Source organism: Diabrotica undecimpunctata, unplaced genomic scaffold (genome assembly GCF_040954645.1).
Source record: "Diabrotica undecimpunctata isolate CICGRU unplaced genomic scaffold, icDiaUnde3 ctg00001789.1, whole genome shotgun sequence".
Lineage (NCBI taxonomy): Eukaryota > Metazoa > Arthropoda > Insecta > Coleoptera > Chrysomelidae > Diabrotica > Diabrotica undecimpunctata.
Genome location: NW_027312750.1, coordinates 1 through 25,416, shown reverse-complemented (window position 1 = coordinate 25,416; position 25,416 = coordinate 1). Strand labels below are relative to the sequence as shown.

Below are 25,416 nucleotides of genomic sequence, written 5' to 3'. Positions count from 1 at the left end.
TAGAAACAGACATACTAACATATTATAGAGAACAAAAAAGAATAAAGTGGTATGAACATGTAAGAAGAACTAGCGACAGCAGATGGATAAAGAGAATAACCGAATGGAGCCCCATAGGAAGAGGGGAAAAGAGGACGACCCCGAAAATCCTGGAGGAACGAAGTAGACGACGCCATGAGTAAGAGAGGACTAAACGATGGAGAATGGAACAACAGAGAGAGATGGAAACGGTTGAGCGAGGGAAGGCAGTGAATACTGTAGAATCCCTATATATATATATATATATATATATATATATATATATATATATATATATATATATATATATCGTTTATATTTTAAATTTTTAATTACTTTTACTCTTTCTTCTGCCTTACTCTGCAAATAAAAATTAAACACTCGCAACAATGGTAACATATTTTTACATTTTATCACGAGAATACTAATTTCTTGACCGTTTTATTTAGTAAAAATAAAATCAGTATCTACCTAACTTGAAAGTAAAGTAACTGCTTTTTCAAAAAAAATTGTTTGTTCAAATTGTTTAAATAGAACACACTGTATTTTATTACCTTTTTAGTTTCCATTTATTATTTTTTATATAGTATTATTTTCTTCTGCTGCACAACACAACAGAACTAGGGAGCTTTACCAAATTACTAGACGACTAACACAAAAAGGGTCCAACTGTTCGAACATAACGCAGACGAAATAGTCGAAAACCCGCAGAATATAGACTTGCATATTTCTTGCGAGGCCCCTTCCAAAACGGAGATAATAGCAGCTATCAAATCTCTGAGAAACAACAAGTCACCGGGAATCGATAACATTGCTGCTGAAATGCTTAAAGCTGATCCGCATCTAACTGCTGAACTTTTGCTCCCCATAATCCGAGAGGTGTGGGAAACAAACCACATTCCAGCGGGCTGGAAAAAAGGTAACATTATCAAGCTTCCAAAAAAAGGCAACCTCACACTGTGCAAAAATTGGAGAGGAATAACCTTGCTTACTGTCATAAATAAAATTTTGCGACCATCATACTGAAAAGAATAACGAACAAGGTGAGTTTCGAGCTAATCAAGCAGGCTTTAGGCCAGAATCCTTCTGCATAGACCACATTAATACTGTAAGGGTAATAATGGAACAATCGGTTAATGGATCACATCCCTATACATGGTTTTGTTGATGTTGAACGTGCCTTTGATAGCTTGTCTCACGCTGCTCTATGGAAAATTTTAGAGCTAAGAAACATCCCGCAAAAAATAATTCTATTATAAAGTCACTATATACTGATGCGAAATGCAGCGTGACACACAATGGGATCAACAGTGACGAATTCAACGTACTTACTGGAGTTAGACAGGGATGTGTTTTCTCCGTTTCTGTTAACATAGCTATAGACTATGTTCTCTCCAAACTAGACTCCGACACAAGAGGGATACAATGGACGTTAACCACACGCCTAAGCGATCTAGAATACGCGGACGATATCTGTCTATTAGGTCAAAGGTTCAAAGATCTGGCTTACCAATTGGAAACACTTTCCACTAAAGCCAATAAAATAAGGTTTGAAAATCAATATTAGTAAAACCAAGTCCATGAGAATAAATGCAAGGAACAACACGCTATTCACTATCGACAATATGCAGATTGAAAATGTGGAAAACTTTACGTATCTTGGAAGTGTCATAACAGAAAACGGAGGTACAGAAGTGATATTCGTATGAGGATACGAAAAGCTCAACAAGCTTTCAGCACGCTCAACCCTGTTTGGAGATCTGGCGAGTATACTACAAGGACAAAGATCCGAATATTCCGATCAAATGTCATGTCTGTTCTACTCTACGGTGTGAAACCTGGAAAGTGACAAACACCCTTACAGACAAACTGCAGGTCTTTGTTAACAAATTTCTACGAAGAATTTTTCGTATATTCCTAACACCATCAGAAACGACGATCTGCTACACCTGACCGAACAAAAGAGGGGACAAAATAAATTAAGTCCAGAAAGTGGGGTTAGATCGGTCACACATTCCGAAAAAATAGTTGCAGTATCGCAAAGACTGCCCTAGAGTGGAATCCCCAAGGGAAAAGAAAAAGAGGTTGCCCAGTACAAACTTGGAGAAGATCCATCATGGACGAGATAAGAGGCCAAGGAAAGTCTTGGAATGAGGTGAAGGCCTTAGCGCAAAATAGAACCCGATGGCGCGTTTTTACTGAAGCTCTATGCTCCACTTAGGAGTTCAAGAACCTTATATATTATATATATATATATATATATATATATATATATATATATATATATATATATATATATATAGATATATATATATATATAAATGTGCACTCGTAAGTGAATGGGATGTTTTCGGTCAATTTGGAGATAAAAAAGACAAGAGTTGGTGCTACTTTATCTTTATTGAAGACGTTTCGCCTATTGTTCAATAAGCATCATCAGTTCATCTAAAAGAGTGTTATTAGCGATACATCTAATATGAAAAAACAATTAAGTAAATGATCTTACCTTTAAAAGATCTGTAGCATTACAATGTTGTTATTGCAAAGAAACATCAAAAAATTAATATAATAAATATAACAGCAAAAAATATAGAAACACAGAACGCTGGAAGATTCCCAATTTAACTAATTTGTTTTAAATTTCACTTTAATTTATATATATATATATATATATATATATATATATATATATATATATATTGATTTTCTTCTATTTTTAACGTCAAAATAAACTTATTTTAAAGTAATATTGTGGCTTATTTCCAATAAAAAATAGCACATTGCAGTATATTTTTTATCTAAAAAGATAAATTGTTACATCTTGTAAGAATATTCATTTTATAGAGTATGCTTTGGTACTGTTAGCATGCAAAACTGAACAAAACCTATGTCATCTGTGTTATCTGACACAAGTACTGTTGCGACGTAGTGTTGTCAAAAAACATAAATTTTTAAAATGTTAAATGTATGTAAAATACTATATGCATTTGGCATTATATTAAATGCATTTGAATTATATTTTCAACGATATCCAGAAAGGAGATAACCAGAAAATTTGTTTTTTAAACTTGACTTTACGCCGAATTGAGATAGTCCAGGTGAGACCTTGCATCGTGAGCTGCCCCAAATTTTATTATTCTAATATTTGTGGGTGGAGTCAATAGTAGTGTAAAAAACCGTTTAACATTTTGACAAAACGGGTAACTACTGAAACTGTTGCAATTGGTAGTTGTCGTAAGATCGATATTTTCTGAGTTAAGGGGAAACATAGTGGAATGGGGGGAAGCATAATTATTAAATTATCTCGTTTATTATTAAGTTTGCGACATGAATCTACCGAAACAAAAATAAAGATAATTATATTTTATACAATTTTGATCTTGTTCATTTTTTGTTGATTTATGGCTTGCTGCTGAAGACGTCACCGTCTAGGTTTATTCATTCTTAAGGCCTTAAATTTTGATTTTAGCCCAAAAAATCAGAGAAATCTCTTTATTTTTCTAACGTACATTGTAACAATATAAGTCTCTATGATTTTGTCTAAAAGTTAAAATGGCAGAAATATTACACAATAAAAATTTCTATAAAATCGATCCTCACAGAGTCTTACGCTCGCGCCTTTACCGGCATACGTAGGACCTCAAATATTGATTTTGGCAAAAAATAAAAAATCAAAACTATGTAAAGTATAATTCTCCTTATTTTGCCTAATGTCTGTCGTAAAGTTAATAATAAACGAGATAATTTGATAATTAAACTTCCCTTCCCCTTTCATTATTTTCCCCGTTAACTCGGAAAATATCGACCGCACAAAAAAATTTATGGAAAAGAAATTTTAGAAAATCTCTCAGGTTACCTTTTTTGTGTTGATGAGTTGAAAATGGATGAGATATTGAGCAAAAACAGTTCTCCTGTAAATTCAAAATAGCGGTTAATGCAACGGTTTGTATTCAGTCGCGATTGTTAATTTACACTACTAGTGAACCCTCCTAATTGTTGAAAAAATAAAATGACAGCTCCATATGCAAGGTTAGGCGTTTTTTTCATCTAAACCGATTGCACTAAGAAGGAAATAGGTGTTACAAAGACAAGTGCTGGAAGAATTTTAAGAAAACATAAATTTAGGCCTTATAGTACATCTGTCTGACAAAAATTATACTCAATTATTTGAGAAGGGCACAATTTGCAGAATGGTAAGTAGAAAAATGTATTGAAAATCCAACTTCTTATTCAAAGTTAATATTAAGCGATAAAACTGACATATCCCGAGCAGGAATATTTAATTGACAATGAACTATATTGACATGACTCAAATGCTTAGTTTAGGGGATCAGGAGGTAAGGGAGATTTGATTTTAACGTTAGTTGTTTTGTCAAGCATAATAAATTATTTTATTATGTATTTGATTTAAACTACTTTTTGATCAGAAATATTTTGCCATGAGGAACACATTTTGGGTTTCAAGAAGATGGAGCACCGGCACATAATGCCAAATTCGTTGGAAATTATTTAAATGAAAAATTTCATAATCGGTGGATTGGAACTTATGGTCTTCGTTCACTATAACTAAGTCCACCGGATGTTCTTATTAGGAGATTTCTAAAAAACAACATTTATAAATAAGACTTTAACACTTAAGAAGAATTATTACAAAGTATTTATCAATTTAGAAAGAGAAAGCTAATGCATATACTCAATAATTATGTAAACTCTAAGAAAAAGGTGTTAATTATTATTATAATAAAACGGGCGCATTGTGAACATTTATATAATTTTTATATTTTTGTAAATAGTTCTAGTTGCTACGTTGTTTATTGTTGTTGGTAGCTTATTATATTGTTAATATTTTTGTAATATTAATTCTGGATGTTAAGTAGTTTTTTGTTGTTGGTAAATTTCTATTTTTAAGTTAATTGATCTGATGTCTGGTAAAATAATATGTTAAAATCTGATACTGAGTATATTGTTTCTAAGTGTCTTTAACATGAGTTAAATAAAAAAATTATTTGAAGAGTGTCTCCAGCGACTGATAATAGATATACATATAGTATGTCAGATGAGTTAAAAAATAATTAAATATATAGAATTTCCATTATAAAAAACATAGGTTGGTAGTATATTCCTTAGTTAGTAGCCCTATAAAAAATTTGTAGGCCACTGAACACTTCCATTATATATAGTCAAAAGTTTTTTGTATTTTTTCTTAATAAAGGAGATATACAACTGTCGTTTTCGGCATTGTCCAATAACCACCATGTATGTCGATCATGTGAAGAGCTATTGATAATTTGATTGGACAATCATTACTTTAACCAAAAAAGATAGTTCTAGTGTTTGGTATACCTTGCAAAACATATCAATTTGGGACACCCTGTACATTAATAGGTCGTTAAAGATCATATTATGAGTATGAGTATAACATAAGCAAACATAGTTCAATTAGGTAATAGTTGAAAAAACTACTAGGTATTAATAATTTGTTTCCAGATCACATTTCTAGAGCTTAAATTAAGAAATTAAAAACTCTATATAAACAAATTTTGTAACCTAATACTTAAAAATTTCTTATCTTTTAAAATAGTTAATAATATCTAAGTCTGTACGTACATATCCAGGGTATCCAGTGGGCTCTGCAGTCTTACAAAACTAATAAAACTAAGGTAAAAAACTACATTCAGAAGAAAACATTTTAACGTGTTCATATTTTGTGAATTTGGAATGCTGAAGATTTATAATACTAAGAGTATTCCAATTCGGGATATTTTATTTACGAATTGAAAATGAATTTGTTTGGAAATGTGGAAATGTACTATTATGTTTTTATTTTGTAATAAATTCATTAAAATATATTGACATAACTTGGATATTAAAAATTAACGTTACGATTATAATGTGTACATGCATTGTTACAAAAGCGATAAAATTAAGTGATTTCATATGACGGCTTTGATAACATTATTGGAAATTTAATTGTTAAATTGATTACTATACTACATAAAAAAATTAATTTAGAAACAGTTCAAATAAGTAATTATATTACGTACCAAAAAAATAAAACCAAATAAGGATTGGAGTCAATATGGGACAAATCTCTTTTAATTTTTATTTATTTTATATTATTCAAAATACCTTCAAGTCAATTTGGCAAAATAATTTAAGATGAAAATACTATAATAGTATCTAGAACTTATTTTCCTTCTTCGGCTCATTGCGGATTTGCATCGTACTACCTTGACTCACTTTATATCACCCCTTCTGCTGATGTGGTAATTTTTTTTTGGTAGTCATCATCGATTTATGTATATATTTGGCTTCCTATTTTTAGGGCTGGGTCTCCTGAACCCGACGTATCCACTTTATCACAGTTTCGGTTCGGGTTTCACAGACCCGGCGCTACCACCGCAGGGTTAAGTAAAAATATGTATACTGGAGCGAGATTAGAATGGGAATCAATAATAATTATTTATTGTAGATGTATATATTAGAATAGCATTTCACAATGTTAGTGTTGATCGTACATAAATTATTGTTATTATAAGCAACCGATATTATAAACTAAGCAATAAGATAATACAGTTTTAAGATGTATGTAGTGCCAAATAATTAACAACCCGTACAACATCCTTATATACCACACCAAAACCAAAGAGTTAAGAATCCTTACCTCTTTGGTTTCTCTCCATCAATCTTTCGTTATCCTCTCCAATCAAGAAATCTTTCGGATAAGGATGTGGGCATGTCAACAGCTTATTTATATTATGATTTGTGTTTGATTCTTTTGTCTGTTCTTTATACAGGTCTGGCTACAAGCGGCTGATAAATATGTTATGGCTGTTATAATGATGCTGTTTGCCATTTCTTACTTCTAATTTGCCCAATTAATTAATTATTATTACAAAATACTGTTTCTAGACAAGACTAAACATAAACCAAAATCGGTTGTTTCACAAAAATACAAAATATATTAGTAATTTCTGGAAATTTTTTGGCGTAGGCAGCGAATATAAACGATTAAGAAAACTAAACAGTCACAATATATCCAAAATGGGGGAATATCACCTAGGATTCTGTCGAATTCATTACCGAAGCTGGTTTTGCCACACTATTGTAACGAAATAGCCCATCTCCGATGCGTGGTATGTGTCACAATTCTTAAAAGAATAAATCTAGAATACTCAAGAGTTGGAATTTCAATAGCGCCCGTCTTCGATGCACTTTCGATGAGAAGAATAGAAGTGCACTATTCCAAAATATTCTAGTACATAATATACTTATATATAAGTATATACTTTTATATATAAGTAACTCCCATAGTAGCTAAGTTTAGTCGGTAAGATATACTCGTGCTGTAAACTTATCAATAAATATATTTATATAAATTAGAACCGCTCGTTTTATTTAAATACGGTACAGTGGTATCACGGTATGATAATTAAAAAATAAATTCAGCAGTGACTTTTTAAAAATACTTTTGAATTTTTGAAAAGTATTGTTCGTCGGGAACGTCCGCGTGGTTCGGTAATGATCTTGTGTAAAAAAAGAGGAACATTTAAAAAGTACGTGTGTGCCTGACCAAAGATGCTAATAGTACAACTTTCAGTAAAACAGTTGCGTGAGCAACTAGAAGAACGTGATCAAGACTGCAGCGGATCTAAGAAGATCCTCCAAGAACGATTGAAGAATGTTCTTAACAAGAATAGAGATGACCCAGAGACATCCCATTTTCAATTAGCCGAAGAAGCAGTTTCAACGAAGATCGAAGAAAGTTCTAGAAAGAATGATGAGAATGTTTCTAAAAGATTCGATAAAACATTTCAAATTATTGGAAATGTTTCGCAAATGATCGAAGAAACTTTTAGAAAAAATGATGATATGTACATTCAAAAACGTTTCCCAAATATTCGATGAAACGTCTCAAATTATTAAAGAAGCAACTAGAAAAAATGACGAGAAATTCAAAAATGTTTCTAGAAGACTCGGTGAGACTTCAAATAATTAAAGAAGTATGCAGTCAGAACAATGAGAAATTTCGAAGAAAGTGCTACCACCAGTTAATGCGGTAGTTTAAGATCCGGTAGAAAAAGAAGAATAACCTAGAGACGAAACGACACATCATATGAGATTCAAATTGCTACCATTTGATGAAAAGTCTTCTTGGTTCATATACCTTAGACAATTTGAAGCTATTGCGACACCCCAATCATTGGAGCAAACAAGAAAAGGCTGTTTCCTTGACTGCTGCTTTACGAGGTGATGCTGCGAATATCCTAAGATCGATTCCTAAGGGCCAAGCAAATATTACCAGACCTTGTCACTCGACTAGATAAACGTTACGGAGATGACCATCTACAACATGTCTACAAAGTACAAATAAGAAGTAGAATTCAACAAGCAAGTGAGAGTTTGCAAGAATTTAAAGCAGATGTTGCTTGTATAGCGCTGTTGGCTTATCCAGAGGCACAAGACAACATATTGGAAGAAATTGTTGTAGATACCTTTATCAATGGGTTGGAAGACAGTGAACTACAGAAAACTTTACCACTAGCAAGACCAAAAGTTTTAGATGAAGCGTTCGCCATTACCTTGGAACACGAAACAGAAAAAAATACTCTGAGATAGCGCGCGTTCGTACGGAAAGTAGTTCGTAACCGCTCGTTTTATTTAAATATGGTACATTATGTTCTTCTGATGTTTCCACTTCTTTCCCTATTAATTAACCTTTTCCCAGATATTCTGTGTACTGCCTTTGTTTCGGTTGTCTGCAGTATGTGTTAGCACCCAAAGTCTTCTTTTTGTAGTTCCTTCTTCTATCGGAGGTTGGCTATCATCACAGCTGTCCGTACCTTATTGGCGGCTGCTCTAAAAAGATCTACTGACCTGCAACTATACCATTCTCTTAGATTTCTCAGCCAGGAAATTCTTTGTCTTCCTATGGATCTTTTACCCTTGATTTTACCTTGCATTATGAGCCTTAATATCTCATATTTCGTACCTCTGGTAATGTGGCCTAAATATTTCAGCTTTCTTGTTTTGATGTGCTTAATGACCTCGCAATCCTTTTGTAGCCTAGTAACACCCAAAGTACAGAATAGCTATAAGCAGCATCATCACCAATTAGACTATATTTGTCCAGTACTGAACGTAGGTCTCCTATAAACTTTTCCACTTGTATCTATCTGGAGCTTCTTGCATCCGATTCGTGGTGGTGCAAATTATATCACCGTCGATCTAGTCGGTGGGCATTCTTTGATATGCCTCTTATCTTGGTCGCCATTCCAAAAATCGCCTTGTATTCGTAGCTCCTGTTCTTCTTGTTTCTTGGTTAGAAACTTTATTTCTAATAGTTATATCTACCATTGATCTTTCCATCAAGTGTTGTGTAACTTTTATCTTATTTATTGTTCTTTTTGTTAGAGTTAGTGTTTCTGCACTATATGTGAAAACGGTTAGAACTGATTGAGTAAAAACCTTTCTGTTTCAAGAGACTGGTATATTGGACTTAATAATGTTCTTCAGTATGCCTATAACGATATCCGAAGTGGCAGTCAGTCAATACTCCAATCATTTTATGATGATCTATGGTGTCAAACGCCTTCTTTTGTCTACGAATATAATAAAATAGAGCTGTTGTAATCTGTGTATTTTTCTAACTTTTAATAATTTGTAGTAATTTGTGGAGCATCTGACACAATTCAAAGTTTACTAATAATTAACAACAATAATCTGGACTACAACTAACATTCCTAAATTATATTTATTTTTTTTCCAATTTCCAATTAAATAACTGTAAGAAAAAGTCTGTAATTCTCTGTATTTTATTTTCTGCTTCAGATCCCGATACAGTTCTTATAACATTGAGAAGTGCATTTTTGATAACCTGTAACAAAAATAAAAATTATGACAAATGAAAAAAATATTGTCATGATGTCAGTTAAATTTTTTTATATAGCTTATAGTAGGATTGAAAAGTTACATAAGGGTTGTATTTTGAGAGGATGCAATTTTATTTTTTTGATGTGTTGGAAGGGGGTAAGAATAAGCTTACGTTCAAGTTTATGGAATCACTACCCTTGTCTCCGGGCCACCATCTTAGAAAAAGGCAAGTAAAGGGCTTTCGCGCTATTTCTGGTAAACAAGTAATCTTACAGAAAATTTTATAAAAAATTATTCGCAGAAAATTAAACTATCTACAACTTTATTCGTATCAGTTTTAGTCGTCAAATAAAAAATAAAAAATTATAAACAAAAATATCTAAAATTTTTCTTTTTGGCCTTATACCCTTTTTTCTTATCATTTTACACTAAAATGACATCAGTGCAATATTAGAGGGAGTATCTCAAAGAATAATTTTTCCTAAAAATTTGTTTAATTTTATTAATTTCTCTGGATTTTACAGCACTCCGAAGTAAAATGGGTTCTTGAATGCTCGCCATCTTAGAATAAGGGGCACAAAGGGTTTTCACGCTTTATCTCGTAAACTAGTAACCCTAAAAACATTATATTAGACATTATTTGTAGAAAATTAAATTGGCTACAGCTTTATTTCCGTTACTTTTTTCGTAAAATGGCAAATACAAAAACTAAACTAAACATTTTTCAATAAATTTCCTTAGCCGTTAGCAATGACGGCTTAGCTTTCTCACTATAAAATAATGCTATTCCGCTGGCTAACTTAGGACCTTTCTGTAAAATTACGATGAATTTAAGTTTGTTGATCTTGTACGCTACTGATGTATCGCATCCTGAAAAAGCATAAAAAAAACAACAAATTATTTGAAATTACGTTGTCTAGTTTCCACCCCCAGAAGTTTTAGTGCAACCCAGGTAACTTTTTTTTTAACTTTTAAAGTAAAAATAGACTTTTTTTTTCAAATAGTAATTGCTTTTATTAAAATTTAAGAAACTGTAGTAATTAAAATTATAAATGTAGAGTGTGGCCATAGCTGTCATATTATTAGTTCTGTTTTAAATTTAAAATTGACATCTGACAGCTAGCTTTATTTTTTTGACAGTTGATAAATATCTAATCAAATTGAGATCGTTGGTTTTGTTTTGCTTTTAGAAAAAGTTTAACCTCTATGTATAGTTTCATTTAATAAAGATATTTTTTTTATTTGTAATAATTTATTTCTGCTACAAGTTGTCGCCCATTAACAATTGTAATTTTTGTAGTATCTCCAACTTCTAGAGTTTGTAAATGGATGGGACATAGTGATTTTCTTTGTTATTTTTGTAATTTATTTTTGTGACTATTTAAATATTATTTTCCTGTATAACCATTTTTTATTTGTAACTGTTTATGGTGAGATAACAATAAATTTTTAATTTTTTTTTCAATAAATCATTTTGTTTATTTACTTTAAAAAAGTCTCTAAACTTTTTTTGTGTTTATTTAGGAAGGAAGAGCCTTTTTCTTTCATCCAGTAGGAAGATTCCTCAAAGCGGCGTCCTTATTTTAAATAGCTAGAGGACCTTCTTGTGTTTTGTTTTGTCCAGGAGACTTATGTAAGTACCCCTTTGTTATATTTTTGTAGTTGCCTCAATCGAATTCCATTGTTTCATTCACTTATCCACGACCCAGTTCTCCAAATAAATCCTGAGAGCCGTTCGCATAAGTTTCGATTTGTTTTGCTTTCCTATCTCCACCACGGTAATTTCTGTCCCCAATTTTCAACCCCCTATAATGGTTTCAATGTGGTAGGCAAAATAATCGTTACACGGTCACAGAATCATAGGATTGAAACGCAGCAATCGCAGAACGAATAATGAATGTATCTGCATCGGATTTAATCTGGTTAACACTAAAATACTCTTCTGATAGAGCTGTTTTGGGAGGTTTCTTAAGTTTGTTTTGATTTTTAGATTACCAAGAAATTATCTTGGTATAATGTTGGTAAACAATACAATATAGAACTACTCTAAGAACAATCAATAAGAGAATTATACCAACAACGTCTAGACCAAAAATTAATAGAATTTAAATACGGCAACATCGAAGAAATATACAAGCATATAAAGGCGAGTATAAAGCAAGCAACATTCGAAGCCCTTGGAGAAAAAGAACATATAACAAATAAACAGCACTATTATGAAATAAATGAACCAACAAAAAGAATAATTAACTCTGAGATAGCGCGTACAGAAAATGGCTGACTACAAACAACGATGAAGTTTATAAAGAAAATAGAGAAAAAGATAGAGAAGTGAAAAACAAATAACACAACAAAATAATGAAGAATGGGAAAGAACCTGCTTAGATAATGAAACATACATAGGAGGTACAAGAACTTCGGAGTCATGAAAAGTACTGAGAGGATTGAAACAAAACTCAAAAGAAAAAATTAAATTACGAAATATACAGGACAAAGAATGGAAGGACTATTACAAGAAACTAATAACAGAACAAAGACCACCATTCATTGAAAAAAAAACAGGCGAAGACGAAGCAGATTCCCACAACAAGAAATAGAAATAACAGATAGGGAAATGAGAACGGCCATAAAAGCAATCAAAAATAAGAAAGCACCAGGACCTGGAGGCATTCTACCTGAGCTTATAAAATACGGATCAAAAAAATCACACCGGATGATACAATGGATATTTCAGAAAGCCATAAATGGAGAACAGCTCTTAAAGGAATGGAGGAAGGCATATATGACATATATATTTAAAAAAAGAGATAGAAAACGATGCGAAAACTACAGAGGAATAAGCGTAATATCATCAATAGAAAGATTATATAGGAAGATACTGCGAGAAAAGATAGAGCAAGCGATAAAAGGCAAAATCGGGGAGGATCAGGCAGGCTTCACGGCAGGAAGATCATGCATAGACCACATATACACGCTGGAACAACTGTTGGAAAAGAAAAAAGCAAAAAATAGAGATATAAATTTGACATTTGTGGACCTGAGAAAGGCGTATGACTCTGTACCTAGGTCAGAACTATGGGAGGCAATGTATAAATTAGAAGTACAGACGCAACTCATAGAAGCTACAAAAGCTCTCTATAAAGAAAATAAAGTGTCCATTAAAATGAGAACAAGAATCATAGGAGACTTCACCACAACAAAAGGGCTCCTGCAGGGTTTTTCCACATCTCCAACCCTATTCAAAATATACTTAGAGAAAGCCTTGACTTCATGGAAAAGAAAATGCGAAGGCATGGGAGTACCGGTACAGAACGAATACCTATATACGTTAGGCTTTACAGACTATCAAGTAGTGATTGCACAAGACCAAGACGACCTCAGCTACATGATGAAGAAACTACAGGAAGAATATACCAAGGCTGGCCTAGATATTAACCTCGCGAAAACAGATTATCTAAGTGAAGAAAACATATAACATCTAACTCTGAGATAGCGCGTAACAATCAAAGGAAAGGATAAATTCAAATACTTGGGGTTTATAATCACGAAAAAGGCAACAACAGAGGAAGAAATTACACAAAGATTAGGACAATCCGACAACTTAACTCAGTATGGTGGGATAGACACCTAAATATGAAGACAAAAACACAGATTTATAAAACATTAGTGCGAAGTATTATGACATATGGGGCTGAAAATTGGATTATAAATAAGAAAAACAGCAGTAAGATAGTAGCAACACATAACATTTTAAAATTTTAACATTTTAACATTTTAACATTTTAACATTTTAACATTTTAACATTTTAACATTTTAACATTTTAACATTTTAACATTTTAACATTTTAACATTTTAACATTTTAACATTTTAACATTTTAACATTTTAACATTTTAACATTTTAACATTTTAACATTTTAACATTTTAACATTTTAACATTTTAACATTTTAACATTTTAACATTTTAACATTTTAACATTTTAACATTTTAACATTTTAACATTTTAACATTTTAACATTTTAACATTTTAACATTTTAACATTTTAACATTTTAACATTTTAACATTTTAACATTTTAACATTTTAACATTTTAACATTTTAACATTTTAACATTTTAACATTTTAACATTTTAACATTTTAACATTTTAACATTTTAACATTTTAACATTTTAACATTTTAACATTTTAACATTTTAACATTTTAACATTCTAACATTTTAACATTTTAACATTTTAACATTTTAACATTTTAACATTTTAACATTTTAACATTTTAACATTTTAACATTTTAACATTTTAACATTTTAACATTTTAACATTTTAACTATTTAACATTTTAACATTTTAACATTTTAACATTTTAACATTTTAACATTTTAACATTTTAACATTTTAACATTTTAACATTTTAACATTTTAACATTTTAACATTTTAACATTTTAACATTTTAACATTTTAACATTTTAACATTTTAACATTTTAACATTTTAACATTTTAACATTTTAACATTTTAACATTTTAACATTTTAACATTTTAACATTTTAACATTTTAACATTTTAACATTTTAACATTTTAACATTTTAACATTTTAACATTTTAACATTTTAACATTTTAACATTTTAACATTTAACATTTAACATTTTAACATTTTAACATTTTAACATTTTAACATTTTAACATTTTAACATTTTAACATTTTAACATTTTAACATTTTAAAATTTTAGCATTTTAACATTTTAACATTTTAACATTTTAACATTTTAACATTTTAACATTTTAACATTTTAACATTTTAACATTTTAACATTTTAACATTTTAACATTTTAACATTTTAACATTTTAACATTTTAACATTTTAACATTTTAACATTTTAACATTTTAACATTTTAAAATTTTAACATTTTAACATTTTAACATTTTAACATTTTAACATTTTAGTAACAGTAACAGTTTAAGGTAGTAACAGTTTAAGGAAAGCATAATCATTGAATAAAACAGTATCGTATTTTTATCGTGTCTTTGAATGATTAATTTATCAAAAGTGCTTATACACATTTTTGTTTAAAATTATCTAAGCTACCTTTCTTATTTGAGCCTTTTTTTTTCAAGGCGTACGGATTCTATGTAAATCTGATATTCTAAGCAAAATTCAGCTTGTTGTCTGGTTTTTAGAGTTCAAAACAGAACAAACAGAAACATATTTGCATATACAAACAGCGGACTTGTACGTATTTCTTTTTATAAACAGCTATTTACCTGAATTAAGTTAAGATTCGGTGGTAAAATATCCTTAAGTAGTTTCCTAACTGTCATAATTAGTTGCCTAATATCATGTGAAAATTCTGTTAAGCTTCTAAATTGTCGTTCGGTCGGTACATACCCACTATCGACAAATTGTTTGATTATTCTGAAAATGAAATATTTCCATTACTTTTACTTTTATTTTAATTTTAATTATATCATTTATACGTTATAAAAAAAAAGTTCTATTCATTTCGAATGGTTCATTTGTTTTTAGATTACTATTTTGTAGAATTATCTTTTGCGCCAAGTTAGTGCAATAGCCTCAGTAAATATAAATACTCATAGTAGCTTTTATACCCAAACCTTACAAATGCAGACAGCAAAAGCTAACTCTCTGGGGCCAATAAGTCTAATGTCATTTGTACTGAAGACTCTATAGCCACGTTTTGGTTTGTTACGTTTTATATAACGTAACAGCTTCTTTATTTTATATTTCCCTAATTTTCGATCAATTATTCTTTTTTCCTATTTTTATGTAATTTTTAATAATATAAAAATTCTGTATTTTTGGTTATTATTTTGTTTCTTCAGCATCTACAACGTCTTCAATGGGCAGGCCATGTATTTAGGACGGAAAAAAGAGGCTTCCAAAAAAAACTGTTAATGTAAAAATGCAGGGAAAGAGACGTAATGGAAGATAGAGAAAGTGATGGGAAGATGATGTGTATGAGAACGCCATAAATCTCCTTGGCAGCCGATGGTTGAGAAGAATCTATAGGATGAATGGATTTTGTTTTTATCCTAAAAACCAATATAATTGGGGCTTAATTGCTACCTTTTAATTTCTGATTATATTAAGAAATATTTCTGCTATAATTCGCTAATCCGAAATGTATGTAAAATGTTTTGAGAGCGTAGCCGCAAAATTTAGGACCAATGCTTTTTAAATGCATTCATTTTTTTCGAATACTGAGAACACTAATAAATATTTTTGAAAAATTTAAGTTTTCAGAAACTTTCGGCCCTCAGTAATAATGTAATCTTTTATTCTGCGTTTAAATTTTTTTAAAAATACTTAGTTTTCTCAGAAAAAAAAAATGCATTTAAAAAGCATTGGCCCGAAATTTTGCTCCTACGCTCTTGTTTTATTTTTTAATACTTATAATCGATATATAACTCAAATAAAATATAACTCATATAACTTATATAACTCAAATAAAATATTTGTTTAATCTGTTTAAATATTAGTTTAAATATTTGAAAACCTTTTTTAATACATTCCCTTTCACTTGAATAAACGTGAATAGTTTATTATTCTCTGAAATTTAGGTATTTTCATAATGCGTGGACACTTATCTGGTTTTATGTCCCGAAAACTTTGGTCTTTTTTTATAAACTTGGGTCTCGCCCCGTGAGAACACCATGCTTAATTCAACATCCAATGTAATATAAAACTAATGATGTAATACAGTCACCAGACTTCACCATATAATAAATACCTAGGAGACCTGATATGGCAGTAACATCGTCAACTTTTCATCCAGCAGCCCTATATCAAATACAGCATTAAAAGTTAAGTGTTTATTAAGGACATTTTTCTTTAATATAAAAGGCCTTCAGCCACCTTTTTGCCTTTGGGCCTTTAGTCAGTTAATTTTGTTTGTACCTTCAGTCATTTTTTTAGGCCTTCAGCCACCTTGTACGGGACTTGCTGTAACATAGAGACAAGTCTACCTATTTATTGTATATAATTACTGTTTAAATTTTTGTGTTATGCTTTAATCTCCCTTGTGAACGTTCTTGCTACCATTGTTTGTCTTAGGGATTAGCCGAACTACCTCTAAGAAGAGCTAGCCAGGGTAGAAATCTCCATGATTGTTTTTATGGTGGTAAAGAGGAGATACTTAAGCTAAGGTTAACCTCTTTACGATCCTGAGTCAATTGTCGATTTTAAAATGGTAGAACCCAAGTACAGAGGTCGAATATCAAGAGAAAGATCTATAACACGATGGGTAGACCAAATGAAGACTGGTAGGAAAATCCTTACATGAAGCTGTTTATATAACAGAATACGAGCCAATAGAGACATTAAGCTAATAATATTTAGAGACTCACCACGCCCTGACAAGGGCTCAAGAAATAAGGAGACTCGGGTTTTTACTCACATATTTGGTGGCTTCACTCATGTATATAATATAGTAACTATTCAACCACATTTTTTTTTAACCTTAGTCAAAATTTAACCTTTACGTTTGTCTTTATTACAGTGGTAATACTTATTTCCGGTAATAATACTGATCATGGACTTGTTAGTCCCAAAACGTTCTGTGCTGTAGCCCAAAAGGGTGTTTTTTAAATATATAAACCTTTCATAAAGGTTTTTTAAATAAATTTTTTTGATTTATGGTGTCCAGCGGACTAGGGAACTTTAATTTCCTTGTAGATATTTCTATATCGTTCCAGTGCTATTGTATCGTTTGAATGCGTAGACTATAAGTGTGGTTATGCTTAATCGCTTGGATGCCTTTGAAATGTAGGTATACATACGACTAAGGTAGGTTAAACTAGCTCGACAGAATTAGAACCTCTGAGGAGGTCCTTAGACTGCTTAACCAAACAATACATCTGGTCAATATAATAAAAAAACGCAAGCTGGAATACTTCGGTCATATTATGAGATACCCTGAAAAATCTAAACTTTTGCATCTAATCATTCAGGAAAAGATAGAAGATTAGCATGATCGTGGAAGAAGAAAACCATTATGACTGAAAAATCTAAGACAATAATACGGAAAATCGACTACATCATTATTTAGAGCTGCTGTCGATATAAAGCAACGATAGCCAATATAGTAGCCAAGATGGTATTCAACCATCGATAACGGTCATGGAACTAGAAGAAAAAGTCAATTATAACAAACAAAGACAGAACGTATAATAAAAATTTTTTAATAAAAGTTATTTTATTAAAAAATATTTTAAAAAGCATGCATACTCGTATGTCTCAATTAAAGCATAAAATTTTTTCCAATTATAAAATTGTTTTGATTTAGAAAACAATATAAAAATTATCTCATTAAAAACATACTCCCAATTTATTTTCAATAAGCAATAACGTCCCCCTCTGTATATATGTTAATTAACCAATAGCAATAAAAATATATGTGAAACAAATTTTTATAAGCACAAAGTCAAAAATCAACATATCTTAAAGTATGACATTGCAGTATTTATTTGACAAATTACTTATGTGTTTATTTTGATGAAACATTGAAAACCTACATCATTTAAAATTAAAATCATTAAAATTAAACATAATTAAACACAATTATACATTAAAATCTTACATTACAGAGAATGTAAGACTGGCGTAAACTTTTATCATTGTAACACTAGGATACCCTCCATAAGATGGTTCTACACAGAATCTAATCGACATTTTATAAAGACCATTAATCGACTAAGAGCAAATCATGCTCTTACGCCATCCTATATGCATGGAATCGGCTTATCAAATACTCCCAATTGTACTTGTGGCAAAATAGGCGATCTAACACATATTATATTAGAATGTGGTTTACAAATTATTAATATAAACGAATTTTATAAGGAATTAATAAATTCTAAGTGTTGTTTTTCAACAAACCTTAATCTTTTAATATTTTCAAATAATATGGAAATTCTTCATTGCATTTACAAACATGTTAAAATATATAAATATAAGTTGTAAATAGTATATAAGCATAATCTGTTAATATGCTTTGAATAAAAAAACAAAAAAAAGTATACCACAAATTAAAAAAAAACAAAAGAGTTAAGAAAATAGAAATAGAACAAAAAACAAAAAAATAAATCCAAAAAAAGAACAAAAAAAAAGCAAAAAACCAAAAAAAACAAAAGAGCACCAAAACAAAAAAAAACAAAAAAAAAGAAAACAAAAAAAAACAATAAAATAATAAAAGAATAAAAAAACAAAATAAAAATATATCCATAAAAATATTAGGTATATAACTAGTAGTAGTAGTAGTACTAACATTGATAACTGCTAACAAGAAAATTTTGACTATGAATCTGCAATCAATAATAATTAAAATTTAGTCGATTTTAACAATAAACACAAACAAATCTGGCTAATTAGCTCTGCCAAAGCCATTTAAAAAAAAAAAATTGAAAACCTAACCTAATAGAACTACCATTACCCACTTGTCCTATAGACCGCATATAGCTTTAAGTTTCTGAGCCACACTTTTCCAATTAAGAGCAAGCTGTAGATTTTTGTTTGACTTTCAAAATTAAACAGCAAACCACCCCTATTACCTTTTGAAAAATCTAAAAAAAAATCGCAATTTGGGTTTAATTTGAAGAAAAAAAAAATTAAAGTAAAAGTAATTACATCGCAATACTGTTAATGGGCTTTTGTAGTGAATCAAAAAACAAATTTTATTCTTTGTAAACAGCGTCCGACGAATAGTTTTCTTTTCGCCCATTTTTCAACATTAAAGAAAATGGTGGAGAACTTTTAATTATTTATGTCTGTCTGTCCGCCAGTCTGTCTATCCGCAACTACAACTTCTTCGTTATTAGAATAGATAGAATGACAAATCAAGTGTCGAATGAGAGCTTATAACCCAAAGACGGTATTAAAGGTGAGAAATGTGACCTCGGACTTCTGTCGTCAGATTTGCACCCGAAACTACTGTGTTTAAGTCGTCGAAATAGTACAAGCGATAAATTATTTGACACGTCTTAGCAAGACAAAAACAAATATATTTCTGGTTTTTATATCACTTCTAGTTAAAAGTTATGACCCGACGTTTGGCAAAAATTACGCAAAATTGGTGAAATCAATCGACACGAAGAGAACTTCCGGTTTTACTTTCGGTCACGTTGGGTAAAAACCCAACCCAAGACTTTGGTTTTTTTTTTTAAATTTTAGTTTGAATATTTTGCACCGATATTTTATAGCTCTCAACATATTAAGTGAGGTTATTCGATTTTAATTAGGAAAATATATTTATATTCAAAAAGTGTACATCGTGTTATTTGTGTCAGTCGTTCGCTCGCACAAGCAATTAAACTTTGGCGAGAATTTTAAACATTTGAAGCGATTTTTTAAAATTATTGTTCTCATTGATCTTGGGAAATAAATATACCTATTCTTTTTAAGCTTAAAATGATTTGCTTCTCATTTTAACAAATTTTTTTTCTGCCAAAACTTGGTATAACTGTATAGGGAAAAATAAGTTTTTTAAATCTGCAAAGATATACAATGTGTCCCATCTCAATTAAATAAGTTGAATGTATTTTCAGTGAAACATAAAGTAAAGTGTTAATAAAGAATATGGTATTAGAACAGGTTATTTGTTATTGTACTTGTATACAAAGTTATGTGAATATCGTCATTTTCGTTTCAAAGATATTTATTCCAACCCTGTATATATATAATTATATAATAGTTAATTCAACAAGATACTTTTTGAATATGCAGAAAAGGCGTTTTATAGGAAATTAAATTTTACTGTGGAAAATGAAAATAATCATACCCAAGCTAAGAAAAAAATATTGAGTTTTGGAGAAATCAACTTTCCATGTCAGCACTCTGAGATAGCGCGTTGGATGGATTGAAGACACAATGAACAACTGCAAACATTACAATAATATTGCTTACGAACCCTTCATCACTGAAGAAGTCTCAAATACTATCAAAGAGCTTCTGGCTAAAGAAATTTTGGAGTGATCAAAAATGTTTGCCAATGTTGATTAATCAGTTTATCTTGAATCGGCAGAAAATACCTTCATTGGTTACACAGAGAACCACCTATTTAATACGGAAGGATCAAAATAACTCTTAAGATCCAGCCAAGTGTAGCCCAATTACTTGTCTTCGAACTTTATACAAATTGGTCATATCCTGTGTAGCCCGGTGTATCTACCAACATTGTGCTCTAAACAATATCATAGAGCCTCAACATAAAGGATGCACTTAGGACTCCAAGGACTGCAAAGAACAACTTATTATCGACAAAGTAATCTTTTTACTGCCTTCATTGACTACAAGGAGGCCTTTGATTTAGAGCCGCATAAATGGCTTATCGATACATTGAAAATATATCATCAGAAAAGTCGTCAGAATATAGTGCCCATATACCTTTTTAAAGCATATAATGACGAAGTGGAAAATTAAAATTCACCTTCAAATACCTGGTGAAAACAATATGAAAACTGAAGATATCCCAATTAACCCGGGCCTTTCCTAAGGGGACTGGTAATATAAACATATATGCCTATATCTAGAAATATGCATAGTTAAAAAAATAATACATTTAAGTATATAAATATAAAAAGTATTTTAAATATTTACTTTTATGGTATCAAATTATTTCGTTAGAGCATAACATGCGTTCGCTGAGGCCAAGAGGCAGAAGTATGCATATCAGCGAATGGTGGTACGCTGTAAAGAAATCAAACCTTAAAAGTCGATTTATACATATCCGTGTCGTATCCGATCCGTGTTATGAAAGTGCCCGGCAAAAACAAAACAATAAATGACTCTTATCCCCTTATGAGTCTGTCCGCTCCCGGTCTCAAATTAATACCAATCGATATTTTTATTTCCGGCATTGGCGATGCACGGAAATGACACGGACCGCACGGACTTGTATAAACACCATTTTATTGTTTTGTGAACGCAAGTGCTGGTAAACAGACAAGCAGGAGATGTTGTGAGGTTAGTATGTTATGGTTTTTTATATCTATTAAAGAAAAAAGAAAAAGAAACATAGAGTACTGTGGCATTCTAAAATATTAGTGAAATTTTGTTTCATCGTCCAATATTTCTATGTATATTTTAAAATCTACTTCGGTTTGTTTTTTTTTTTCAGTAAATGATGCACACTCCATCTTCTCTATTTTCGCCTTTTCTGCTCTTGCTCTTCCTCATCATCAAGTAGTAATGCCAACACGATGAGGTCTTCTATCCAAGCCGCCATATTTTCAACTATCTTTTATACAGAAATATGTAATAACGTTTTTTTCTTTATTCGGCCCGGTACGCACACTGCTACAAACGCGGTTGTTTGTAAATATAACATTAAAAATACCCGGAGTCGGCACTGACAGGGAACGAATACGGTACGGATATGTATAAATCGACCATAACTGTCTATTTTCTTAAAAAAATATATTTTTTTCGGTATGGAATTAGCTCTAATAACTTTTGTGTGTAAATTGGCCCTTTGTATAAAATAGGTACCTATAATAATAAATTGTACTTACTCTTTCTGTATTAATTTTGTAAATTTGTACGGCTCCTTCATAAGTTTCCATAACGAATCATTCGCTTCTTTAAAGTCAAACCTGAATACATTAAAATACGTTATTATTTAAAACATATCACGCACAAACCAATTTGTGTTTCAGAAAAATCCAAATACCCACACAGAAAGAGTCGTTTATATAAAAAAGTTTTTTTTTTATTTAGAAAAAAACATATAATCCACATCAACCACGCAAGGTTATTAGTGGACTAACGTACACAAGAGTTCATTTTATTTACATTAAATAAATATATATAAACCTAAATCTTTTAATAATTTATTACATGAGCAGTGTTTATGGTTAAAGTGGTTTTGATGTCATCTGAGATTCCATATTTTCTTCTTGTTTCTTCGTGGAACTGGCAGTCAATCAGAATATGCTTCACCGTCAATGGGAGAGAAGAGTTTCTGTAGGTTGGAGAAGATTCTTTGTTGAATAAGAATTTATGGGTCAGTGCAGTGTGTCCAATTCTTAGTCGGTTAGTTATTACTTGGTCCCTTCTATTGGATGGATTATTCGGGATGGTCTTCACAAGGGGATAAATCTCATATAGTTTGGTTCCTGAATCTTTCCAGTAGTCTTGCCAGATGTTCATACAGTGGTCTTTAATTAGGTTTTTAAGGTCGGAGTATGGGTAATTTCTTGATTTGGTTGTGTTCAATTGTTCAATTGTTCAATTGTGAGTTTATTCGACTTGTGTTTGCTAGATTGTCCATTTCCAGCTATTCCTGCATGCGACGGTACCCAGATAAATGCTACTTCTTTTCGAGTTGATTGAATTATATTTATCTCATTTTTTATAGCCTGAAATATTGGATTTGTAGGGTATATTTGTGTATATACATTTATTCTCACTACGCGTTTCGAAGAAAATTAAGGCTTCCAAAATGGCCGTGGTCTCGCCTGTGAGGATGCAGCAATTTGTAGGTATGGATATAGTGTGAGTAGTGTATTCACAGTAGTATGCAGCAGCGTGTCCGTCATGAGCTTTAGAGGCATCACTGAAAATTTGGAGATAATTAGGATAATTAGATATCACTTCGGAGTACAAGTGTTTAATGAAAATCATCCCTTGATTATTCCTCAACTAGTGATGATTCGTCAGTTTCGTCAGCTGAAGAAGGGTTCGGGTTTTTTTTTTCTTTAGTCGGGTGATATTATTTCTTAACCTAGAATTTTGTGTGTAACAATAAATAAAATTAAGGATCTGAATTAGTTCCTCTGGTTCATTGGAGTAATCTTTAAAAGTTAATTCAGGGTTATGAGAGTTTAAAACATTTTCCATAAAATCACATATTTTATTGAAATTTAGTATAAATGGAGGTGATCTATTTTCGATTTTGTCTTTGATGAATTCTAAAGAGTGAATGACATCTTCGCGGGGGGTTTTTCAAAGAGGTTTGAGTTTCTTTTTTGGTTTATATTGTTTAGGGGTATTAAAAACGAAAGAGTCGGTTTTTGGGTTTTTTTCGTTAATTTCAGGAGATGATATATTACGTCTTTGTATCTGTTTAGAATTGACTGCATTATTTAAGGTAATTGGTGTTTCTTGTGTCGTAGTATTTTCAGTGTTATTTACAGCTAGTGCTGTTGTTTTGGAAGAAGAGGACGAAGTGTTTGGATTACCTTTAGACATGTTTTGGATGAGGTCAATTTCCGTAGTATTTTCAATGTTATTTATAGCTGGTGATGTTGTTTTGGAAGAAGAAGACGAAGTGTTTGGATTATTTTTAGATATGTTTTGGATGAGGTCGGTTTCGGTAGATTGATATATTTTATCATTAGGTTCATTAGGTTTAGATAATGACGATGTTGTTTGAGTTGAATGTGAGATGGAAGTTAAAGGGGTATCATTAGGTTCATGAGGTTTAGATAACGAGGATGTGGTTTGAGTTGAATCTAAAAGGGTAGTTGAATTAGTTTGGTTTAAAATGTGAGCGCATTCTGATTCTTGATGACCAATGGTTTTACATTTAGAGCAACTGAATTCGTCTATGAAGAGAAATACCCGGTAGGAAGTATTATCATGAGTTATGGTCAAAGAGTCAGGAATAGACATATTTTCCAAGGGTGTAATGAATGATTGCCTTCTAAAGCTCAGAACATCACTGTACTCACTTTCAGACATACCCACTCGAAGAAAAGTCATTTTGGATACAGTGTGAATACCAATTTTTTGTAATTCTTGTTCAATTATTTCGTTCGGGATTGTAGGACATGCATTAGATATTAGAAGTCTCTGGGCTGGAGAAATTAATCTTCTTACTTCGACTTGACATCCATTTATTTCGATATATTTATAAGAATGTAGAAGAGCATCAACAGTGTTTTTTGAAGAGAGGTATATGCATATCCTATTGTTAGCAATTCTGGAGGCAAAAAGTACATTAATTGGACCCACTAGTGATCCAACAGCTACGACGTAATCATGGATTTTTGTACCTTGAATGCTGGAAATGACTATTGCTTGTTGTTTTTGTTGGATGTTTAAAATAATTTACGGCATCTGAGTAACTGTGTTTAGTGGAGTTGTGAGTAGTATTATTGTTGTATAAAGTCATTTTAATAATTTTCTTGATCAGAAGTTGAGCCGGTCCTGTGGCCGGTCCAAAAAACTGGTCAAGACCCAACTGGAATTTTTGTTATCTCTTTACGTAGGTGTTATTTGGTTATTGTGTTATTGTTACAAAAATAATACGAAAAGAAGTACTACTCACTTGAGATAATATTGTCAGCACTAACTAATGCACTTAAATTTGTAGTAGAGGTATAAAATATTAAATTATGATTTGTTTTTACCATTTAAAATGACTATATTTCGGGACAGCTGATAACGTGGTAGATTTTATCGCTATCAGGGCCGAACTCCATAAAAAATGTTATCTGCCATTAGTTCCGCATTTAGTAAGAAAAGATGACCGATGATATATATATATATATATATATATAT

General features: G+C 31.0%; 1 long non-coding RNA gene across 1 annotated transcript; it reads right to left on the bottom strand.

The window, feature by feature from the left end:
- Positions 1-9,389: 9,389 nt before the first annotated feature.
- On the bottom strand, positions 9,390-25,272 carry LOC140431723 (uncharacterized). Its single transcript, XR_011949715.1, has 4 exons — positions 25,184-25,272; positions 22,425-22,505; positions 15,162-15,312; positions 9,390-9,895 (listed from the first exon to the last, which is right to left on the bottom strand). It is a non-coding gene; the product is annotated as an uncharacterized lncRNA (long non-coding RNA).
- Between the last annotated feature and the right edge of the window lie 144 nt (positions 25,273-25,416).